Raw genomic sequence first — 10,522 nt, forward strand, 5'->3', positions numbered from 1 at the left:
TCCTCCCTCAAATATGATAATGTGTAGAATTATCAACATTTTTCTTACAGAGGATTAAGAGCATTAAGAAAATTAAGCATCATTTAAAGGCTTGCCATGAAATTACAGAGTAAATTATTAAAGTTAAACCAATTTTTGATTCATCAACATGTTTTGTTCTTTTATTTAGTAAGGATCAATTTAGTGAAGGGGAAAATCAAGAAAGGGAAGATGGCAAACCAAAGAGACTGGCACAAGCTTATGATGCCAAAGGAGATTAGTGGCAAGTTGCCAACCAGGTGCTATAAAAAAACTTACTTAGAGGTCACTTCTCTATAAATCATCTAGTCACATAACCTGAAAAAGACAGGGAAGGGAAAGGAAATATAGAGAGATTCATCTGTGAAGCCTGTGCTGCTGCATGAATTCCTTTTTATTATTCTCTGAAGCTAGCCAGCAGCCCCTAGCAGCTGAAGTCAGTCTACATCACACACACACACACACACACACACACACACACACACACACACACACACCCCTACTGTGACATGTCTCTGCATTGCTTGAAAAAGGACTGAGGATAATGGATTGTGAGTTGTTAACAGATATGGTTGCACAGCAGGGTACAGAAATATGTCACTTGAATTTATCAGACCTAAGTATCTTTAATCCCTGGATGTAGGATCCAGTCCACACATACAACTGACCCTCTTTTCTGTTTTCCTTAAGACGAATTTCAAAGCATTTATGAGAACAGTTAACAGTTACCTTTGTAGAATCATACTGATAAACATACAAGCTAGTATTTATTATTATTTTGAATACCTCTAATATATTTGCAACATTGTTATTAGGTTACAGGTGATATTGTGGGCTGCACTATTTGCTCCTATACAAAGAGTGGAAAGTAATCAATTAAAAATACTTTGATTCTGGATCATTACACAATGCTAGAAATGTATGATAATCTTTTCATGGGAAAACATTGTGAGTGATTAGATGACAAAATTGTGAATACCAACATTGCAGGAAGGAGTTAGGAAGAATACGTGACTTTTAAACATAATGAGGTTTCTGCCCAGAAACCATATGTGTAAATACAGTGTGAAAGGAACCATTTATACATGGCCAATTTGTGTTTGTGCTAGATAGACTAGTGAGAATAAACTTTAAGAAAAAATATTCAGAGTAAAGTGAAGAAAGGAATACTAATGTTTAGAAACTGGATATGCTATGTAATAATTTTTGTTCTAAGAAGAGGTAGGTAGGGTATATTTTTTCTGTAAGTGTTATCTCTTACACTACTCATTTTAATAAAGATATCACATGGCCATTTAATCTTGTGGTTGGGATTTCTATTAGGTGGGATTTCCATTAGGTGTATGTCATGGCAGCACCTCAACCAGTAGTTATAACTAGAGCCATTGATAGCAAGCACCAGAGTCATTGTATAATTCTACAGTAAAATGGATGTGTGTGTGTGTGTGTGTGTGTGTGTGTGTGTGTTTACGTATATGGATCTGTCTGTCTTGGAAAAATACAGTACATTTAGAATAGAATCTGGAAACCATTATTTTTCAACTATTGCTAAGTAAATAAACTCACACATTAAGGACAAGCAGATTGAGAAACCACTCCCCATTCATTTTTTGATACCAAAGAAAAAGCCCCATTTGAAGAGAATAAAAATATAAACAGTAAGATGCTCAACTTTTATTAGTACAAAGAACAAAAAAAGGCATATTCTATGATTTTATACCACTGAAATCTAAACTATAAAATATAAAATTGAATCAGTGTCACTCTATAGATTAAATTATCATGTTGAATACTCACTTGAGATACCTTCAAACTCCTTTTTATATTATTGACACTCTGGCACTACCGATATTCGATCATACATACATTCTCTTTTTCACATGTACACACAGCAGAGAGAGAGAGGGAGAGAGAGAGAGAGAGAGAGAGAGAGAGAGAGAGAGAGAGAGAGAGAGAGAGAGAGAGAGAGAGAGGAATGCATACCATAAATAATGTTACTAAGATGAATATGAAGGAGTCATGGAGGGAACTGAAGTGGTTTTTAGGACTTCTATTCAATTCAATCCTGAATGCTAATTGACAACTGTTACATAGGACAATCAGGCACAATATTTAATTTCTAATATCAAGCTGTCTTTTAAAAAATTTTAAATTTACATTTATTTAACTAAAACTTATTAAGGATATGACTGCTTCAATGAAAGGATGAATACAAAATTGTTGTAATAAATTGGATCAGGGAAATCTAAGGCAAAGTTCACCCAAGAGATCCTGTTAATGATAAGTGAGGCATATAGGACTCCAAATAGCCTTGATCAAAAAAAATCTACACATAGGCATATAATTGTTAATATTCCAGAAACACAACAGAAGAACAAAGTTCTACAAGCAGTCAGAGAAAAGAAACAAATCACATACAAAGGAAAGCCCATCAGAATCACAGTAGACTTCTCAACACAAACTATCAAGGCAAGAAGAGCTTGGAGTGACATATTCCAAGCCCTAAAAGAAAACAGCCTCCAACCCAGATTGATGTACCCTGAAAAACTATCTTTCAAAATGGATGGAGAAATAAGATACTTTCATGACAAAGAGCACCTTAGGAACTTCATGAAGACCAAACCAGCACTCCAAAGAATATTACACAATATCCTAGGAGCAGACATCCAGGATCACAACCCTAGGAAGCAAAGCAGAATGAACCCACCTGGCACAACAAGAAATTAAATGTAAAGGGGGAAAACGCAACAAAAAGAAAAAGTCATGGCAATGACAAGTCAATAGGTTTCAGTTATAACCATCAACGTTAATGGCCTCAATTCACCAATCAAAAGAAATAGACTGGCAGAATGGGTCAAGAAGCAAATCCAACAATATGTTGCATACAAGAAACACACTTAATTCAAAAGGAAACTCACAGACTGAAAGTTAAAGGGTGGAAAAAATACTGCATGTGACAGGAACCCCCAAAAAGCAGAAGTAGCTATCCTCTTTGCAGATCAAGTAGATTTCAAACCAACACTGATTAAGAGAAACAAAGAAGGGCACTACATGCTTGTAAAGGGAAGAATACAAGAGGAAGAGATGACAATCATAAATATCTATGCACCAAACAATAGTGCACCCAACTATATAAAACAAATACTAATGGACATGAAAAGTCATATATGCACTAATACAAATGTAGTGGGGGACCTCAACACCCCACTGTCACAAATAGATAGATCAACTAGACAAAAAATAAGTGATGAAATACTAGAACTCAATCAAACTCTTGAACAAATGAACTTAACAGATGTTTACAGAGTCTTCCACCCCATAAAATCAGAATACACATTCTTCTTAGCTGCACATGGGTCATTCTCAAAAATAGACCACATACTCACACATAGAACATGTTTAAGTAAGTGCAAAGGAATTGAAGTTATCCTCTGTATATTATCAGACCATAGTGTGATGAAATTGGAGATCCACAGCAAAAGAAACTCAAAAAATTTCATAAACATGTGGAAATTGAACAACACACTTGTGAATAACCAACAGGTCACAGAGGAAATTCAAGAAGAAATCAGACAGTTCCTTCAATTAAATGACAAAGACAATACAACATAACGGAATCTATGGGACACAATGAAAGCAGTCTTTCGAGGGAAATTCATAGCAGTGAATATGCATATTAGGAAAACAGAAGGAGCCCAATTAAACAACCTGATGCTGAACCTCAAGCTTCTAGAAAAAGAAGAGCAGGACAACCACAAAGCTCATACAAGGGAGGAAATTATAAAGATCAGAGGAGAAATCAATGCAATGGAGACTAAGAGAATGATACAAAAAATCAATGAAGCCAAGAGTTGGTTCTTCAAAAGAATGAACAAAATTAACAAAACTTTATCCAACCTTTTCAGAAAAAGGACAGAAAAGGCCCAAATCCATGCAATTAGGAATGAAAAGGGAGAAATTACAACAGACCCAGCAGAAATCCAGAGGTTCATCAATACCTTCTTCCAGACCTATACGCAAATAAGATGGACAACACAGAAGAAATGGACAGATTCCTAGATACATATGAATTACCAAAGTTGAACGAAGAAGACCTAAAAATTCTGAACAACCCAATATCAACCAATGAAATTGAAAATGTAATTAAAAACTTATCAACTAAGGAGAGCCTGGGCCCTGATGGCTTCACTGCTGAATTCTACAAGACATTTAGAGAGGAACTGCTGCCACTACTGTTCAAACTCTTCAATGAAAATGAAAGAGAAGCAATACTGCCAAATTCATTCCTGGAAGCAAGCATCACCTTGATCCCCAAAGCAGAGAAAAACCCAACTGAAAAAGAAAACTATAGGCCAATCTCACTAATGAACATAGATGCAAAAATCCTTTATATGATGATGGCAAACAGAATGCAGAAGATCATCCAGAAGATCATGTACCCTGATCAAGTGGGATTCATCACAAGGATGCACGGATGGTTCAATATATACAAATCAATCAATGTAATACACTATATCAATAGAGCCAAGGACAAAACCCATATGATTATCTCCATAGACACAGAAAAAGCATTTGACAAAATCAAACATGTATTTATGATAAAAACCCTACAAAAAATTGGAATAGATGGTCTCTACCTCAAACTGATAGAAGCCATCTATGAAACACCAACAACCAATCTCATACTAAATGGTCAAAAACTGAAATCCTTCACACAAAATCAGGAACAAGAAACAGATGTCCACTATCACCACTCTTGTTCAATATAGTTCTGGAAACATTAGCCATGGCAGTTAGAAAAGAGAAAGGAATAAAAGGAATAAAGATAGGTAGTGAAGAAGTCAAATTGTCATTTTTGCAGATGACAAGATACTCCATATAGAAGACCTCAAGAACTCCACCAAAAGTCTTCTAGACTTAATAACCAAATTCAGTCAAGTAGCTGGTTACAAGGTCAACACACAAAAATCATAGCTTTCCTCTACACCAATGACAGACTCACTGAGAGAGAAATAGGGCAAATAATTCCTTTCACAACAGCATCCAAAAAACTGAAATACCTAGGAATCATCCTAACAAAAGAAATCAAAGACCTCTTCTCTGAAAACTATGGCACTCTGGAAAGAGAGATTGAAGATGATATCAGAAAATGGACAGACAGCCCCTGCTCCGGGGTAGGAAGGATTAATATAGTGAAAATGACCACACTTCCAAAACTGCTATATAGATTTAATGCAATTCCAATTGAGATCCCAGCACCATACTTCATAGACCTCGAGAAAACAATCCAAAAATTCATTTGGAACAAGAAGAGACCCAGAACATCAAAAGCAATTGTAGGTAACAGAGACATGGCAGGGGGTATCACTATCTCCAACCTGCAACTATACTACAAAGCTACTGTGATAAAAACAGGGTGGTACTGGCAAAGAAACAGACTTGAGGACTAGTGGAACAGACTAGAAGATGCAGAAACAACACCAGACACACTCAGCCATCTCATCTTTGACAAAGGAGCCAAACACCCTCACTGGAGGAAAGATAGCCTCTTTAATAAATGATGCTGGAAAAATTGGGTTTCAACTTGCTAAAGATTAAAACCAGGCCTGTATCTCTTGCCATGCAGTAAACCAGAATCAAAATGGATTAAAGATCTAAATATTAAAATAGAAACTCTGAACCAGTTGGAACAGAGGTTAGGTAGAATCCTTGAAGACATCAGTGGAGGAAAAGATTTTATGAACAAAACCTCAATTGCCCATGAACTAGCACAAACAATCAACAAATGGGATCTCTTCTTACTAAAAAGCTTCTGCACACCAAGAGAAACCACCAGCAGTGTGAAGAGACAACCCACAATGTGGGAAAAAATCTTCACCTGCTCTTCCTCAGACAAAGCCCTACTATCTCAAATCTATAAAGAACTTAAAAAATCAGACCTCTCAAATTGAAAGACCCAATCCAAAAATAGGCATCTGAAATGAACACACATTTCTCAGACAAAGAAGTAGAAATAGCAAATAAATACATGAAAAAATGTTCAACATCACTGGTCATTTGAGAGATGCAAATGAAAACAATGCTGAGATTCCGCTTCACTCCAGAAACCATGGCTGCTGTCATGAAATCAACCAATAACAAATGCAGGCAGGGCTATGGGGAAAGCGGAACCCTGCTCCACTGCTGGTGGAAGTGTAGACTGGTGCAAGCACTGTGGAAATCAGTACGGAGATACCTCAAAGAACTAGGACTGGAAGTTCCATTTGACCCTGGTATTCCACTGCTGGGGATCTTCCCCAAAGAATTAATAGAATCATACCACTGTGATATATATGCACCCATGTTCATAGCAGTGCAGTTTGTAATAGCTAAAACTTGGAAAAAGCCCAAATGCCCATCAACTGGAGACTGGATAAAGAAAATGTGGGTTTTTTAATAAAATGGAGTACTACTCAGACATAAAAAATGATAAATTAGAGACATTTATAGCTAAGTGGATGCACATTGAGACAATACTCTTAAGTGAAATAAATAGGACACACATGTGTAAATACAGAATAGTTTCTCTGGAGCAAGAAACTGAAAGTGTAAATAAAGTCTAAATGTATAACAGGTCATGTGAAATAGGAAGAAAAGGGGTAAAGGGGAAGGAAGTGGGAGGGCTAGGCGAAAGGATAGAAGGGAATGGGCTTAATATGAGAAAATGGAAAAATAGGAACAAAATCTCTGTAAATAGGGAGGAATGGAGGGGTTGAAGTGAGGGCTGAGCAATGGTGAAAAATAAGAACCAAGAGAGACTATGTAAAGGTGCCAATTTCCAATGATGAATGTCATTATATTGTATACCTAAAATGTACCAATGATTAGAAGGAATAATCGATAATGTAAAATAGGAAGAAAAGGTCCAAATGGGTAGGGCTATTGGGAGGGGCAGGGGAAAGGAAAGAAGGGAAAGAAAAAAATGAGGAGAAATGGAAAAAATGGAAATAAAGTCTTTGTAAATAGGGAAGGGTTGAGGATGTGAAGGGAGGGCTAGGAATGGGGAAAAAATAAGAACCAAGATGCATTATATAAAGGTACAATTCCCAATGAGAAATGTAATTGTGTTGTATACCTACAATGTACCAATAAAAGAATTTAATACAAAAAAATAGAAAGAGTTCCTGTTAATTTTATCATGTGTCAGGTCTAATCACCAGAAACACAATTTGAAATCCATTGGTCATTCAGACATCCTGGAATGTTATTCATTTGAAGAACTTGAGGGAAACATTACTCAAGGATGGAAGTACCATTGTAAACCTCAAGTAAAATTCATGAAAATTAATGGCAAAAATACCTGAAAATGGTGTAGAAAAGCTTTATTTATTTATTTATTTGTTCTTTTATCGGTACATTTTAAGTATACAATTCATTTACAATTATCATTGAGTGTTTGTACCTGTACATGATATATCTTAGTTCTTATTTTTTTTCTCCATTACCTGTGCACCCTTCACCCCCTCAGCCCTTCCCTTTTTACAAAGATTTCACTTCCATTTTTTTCTTTTCTCATAGTTTTTCCTTTCCCTCTTTTTCTTTCCCCTTCTCCTCCCTTCACTCCTTCATCTTTGAACATTTTTTCGTATTTCAAATTATCATTTATTAATTTTTATAATATTAAACCTTGCTTACCCTATCAGTTTCTCACACTAGTGAAACTATTCGGTATTTACACTGTGTGTCCTATTTGTTCCACTTAAGAGAATCGCCTCAATATGCATACATTGAGCTATAAATGATTCCAGTTTTTCATTCTTCATGGCTAAGTAGTACTCCATTTTATTTTAAAAAACCACATTTTCTTCCAGTTTCCAGCTGATGGGCACTTAGGCTGCTTCCAAGCTTTAGCTATTACAAACTGTGCCGCTCTGAACTTGGGTACACATATATCACCGTGGTATGATTCTTCTAATTCTTTTGAGAAGATACCCAGCAGTGGTATAGCTGGGTCAAATGGGACCTCTAGTCCTAATTCTTTGAAGTATCTCCATATTGACTTCCACAGTGGTTTTACCAGTCTGCACTCCCACCAACAATAGAGAAGGGTTCCTTTCTCCCCACAACCCCACCAGCATTTGTTATTGGTTGATTTCTTGATAGCAGCCATTCTTTCTGGGGTGAGGTGGAATCTCAGCATTGTTTTCATCTGCATCTCTTGAATAACCAGTGATGTTGAACATTTTTTCATATATTTGTTTGCTGCTTTTACTTCTTTGTCTGAGAAATGTCTGCACATTTCAGATGCCCATTTTTGAATTGGTTCTTTGAATTTGGGGGGTTTGATTTTTTTCAATTCTTCATATATTCTAGATGGTAGTCCTTTCTCTGAGGTACAGCTGCTGAATATTTTCTCATACTGTAGGTTGTCTGTTAGATTTGTTGGTGGTTTCTTTTGCAGTGCAGAAGCTTTTTAATAAGATGAGATTCCAGTTGTTGATTCTTTCTGCTAGTTCCCTTGCTGCTGAGGTTTTGTTCATGAAGTCTTTTCCTACGCTAATGTCTTCAAGAGTTCTCCCTAACTTATCTTCCAGAAAGTTTAGTGTTTCTATCTTAATATTTAGATCTTTAATGCACTTCTATCTTGCTTTAGTGGATGGTGATAGGTATGGGTCTAGTTTCAATCTTTGGCAGGTTGAAATCCACTTTTTCCAACACCATTTATTAAATAGGCTATGCTTCCTCCAATGATGATGATTGGCTCCTTTGTCAAAAATGAGGTGGCTGAGCATGTCTGGAGTTGTTTCTGCATCTTCTAATCCATTCCACTGACCCTCAGGTCTGTTTCTTTGTCAGTACCATGCTGATTTTATCACAGTAGCTTTGTAGTATAGTTTCAAGTTGAGGATTGTGATACCCCCAGCCATGTCTCTGTTGCTCAGAATTGCTTTAGCTATTCTAATTCTCTTATGGTTCCAAATGAATTTTTGGATTGTTTTCTCTAGTTCTGTGAAGTATACTGTTGGAATTTCAATTAGCATTGTAGTGAATCTATATACTAGTTTTGGAAGTATGGCAATTTTCACTATATTGGTTCTTTCTACCCAGGAGCAAGGGATGTCTTTCCATTTTCTTGTATCCTCTTTGATCTCATTTTTCAGGGTGCTGTTGTTTTCAGTGTAGAGGTATTTTGCTTCCTTTGTTAGATTGATTCCTAGATATTGCATTTTTTGGATGCTATTTTAAAATGAATTGTTTCCCTAATTTCTCTCTCAATCAGTCTGTTATTTGTGTACAAGAAGGCTATTGTTTTTTGGGTGTTGACCTTGTATCCACCTACTCTACTGAATCTGTCAATTAAGTCTAGAAGTCTTTTTTGGGTCTTCTATGTAAAGTATCATATCATCAGCAAATAATGACAGTTTAACTTCTTCTTTTCCTGTCTTTATTCCTTTATTTCTTTCTCTTTTCTAATTGTTGTGGCCAATGTTTCCAGAATTATATTGGGCAACAGTGGTGATAGTGGGCATCCTTGTCATGTTCCTGATTTTAGTGTGAAAGTTTTCAGTTTTTGAATATTTAGTATGATGTTGGCTGTTGGTTTTTCATAGATAGTCTTAATCAGGTTAAAGTAAAGACCTTCTACTCCAATTTCTGTAGTGTTTTTACCATGAATGGGTGCTGGATTTTGTCAAATGTTTTTTCTGCATCTAGTGAGATGATCATATGGTTTTTGTCCTTGATTCTGTTAATATGGTATATTACATTTATTGATTTACAGATGTTGAACCATCCTTGCATCCCTGGGATAAATCCGACTTGTTGAGGGTGTATGATTTTCTTGATGACCCTCTGTATTCTGTTTGCCAGTATCTTGTTGAGGATTTTTGCATCTATGTTCATTAGGGAGATTGGTCTATAGTTCTCTTTTTGAGTTGGGTCTTTCCCTGGTTTTGGAATCATAGTAACACTTGCTTCCAGGAATGAATTTGGAAGTATTGCTTCCCTTTCAATTTCCTTGATGAGTTTAAAGAGTAATGGTGTTAGTTCTTCTTTGGTGTTAGTTCTTCTTTAAATATCTTGTAAAATTCAGCAGTCAAGCCACTGGACCTGGGCTTTTCTTTGTTGGTATACATTTTATTATATTTTCAGTTTCACTCATTGTATTTGGGGTCTTTAGAATTTCTATATCTTCTTCATTTAACTTTGGCATTTTGTATGTATCTAGGAATCTGCCCATTTCTTCTATGTTTTCCATTTTATTGGAGTAGAGGTTCTCAATGTAGGTATTGATGATACTCTGGATTTCTTTTAGATCTATTGTAACTTCACCTTTTTCATTCTTAATTGCATGTATTTGTGCCTTTTCTTTTCTTTTTTTGATAAGTTTGGCTAAAGGTTTATTGATTTTATTTATTATTTCAAAAAAACAACTCTTTGATTCATTGATTTTTTTGTATTGTTATCTTACTCTCCACTGCATTGATTTCTGCCCTGATCTTTAAAATTTCCTCTACTGTATGAG

Source organism: Heterocephalus glaber, unplaced genomic scaffold (genome assembly GCF_053883595.1).
Source record: "Heterocephalus glaber isolate CG9 unplaced genomic scaffold, H.glaber_assembly_v1.0 deba00000470, whole genome shotgun sequence".
Classification (NCBI taxonomy): Eukaryota; Metazoa; Chordata; class Mammalia; order Rodentia; family Bathyergidae; genus Heterocephalus; species Heterocephalus glaber.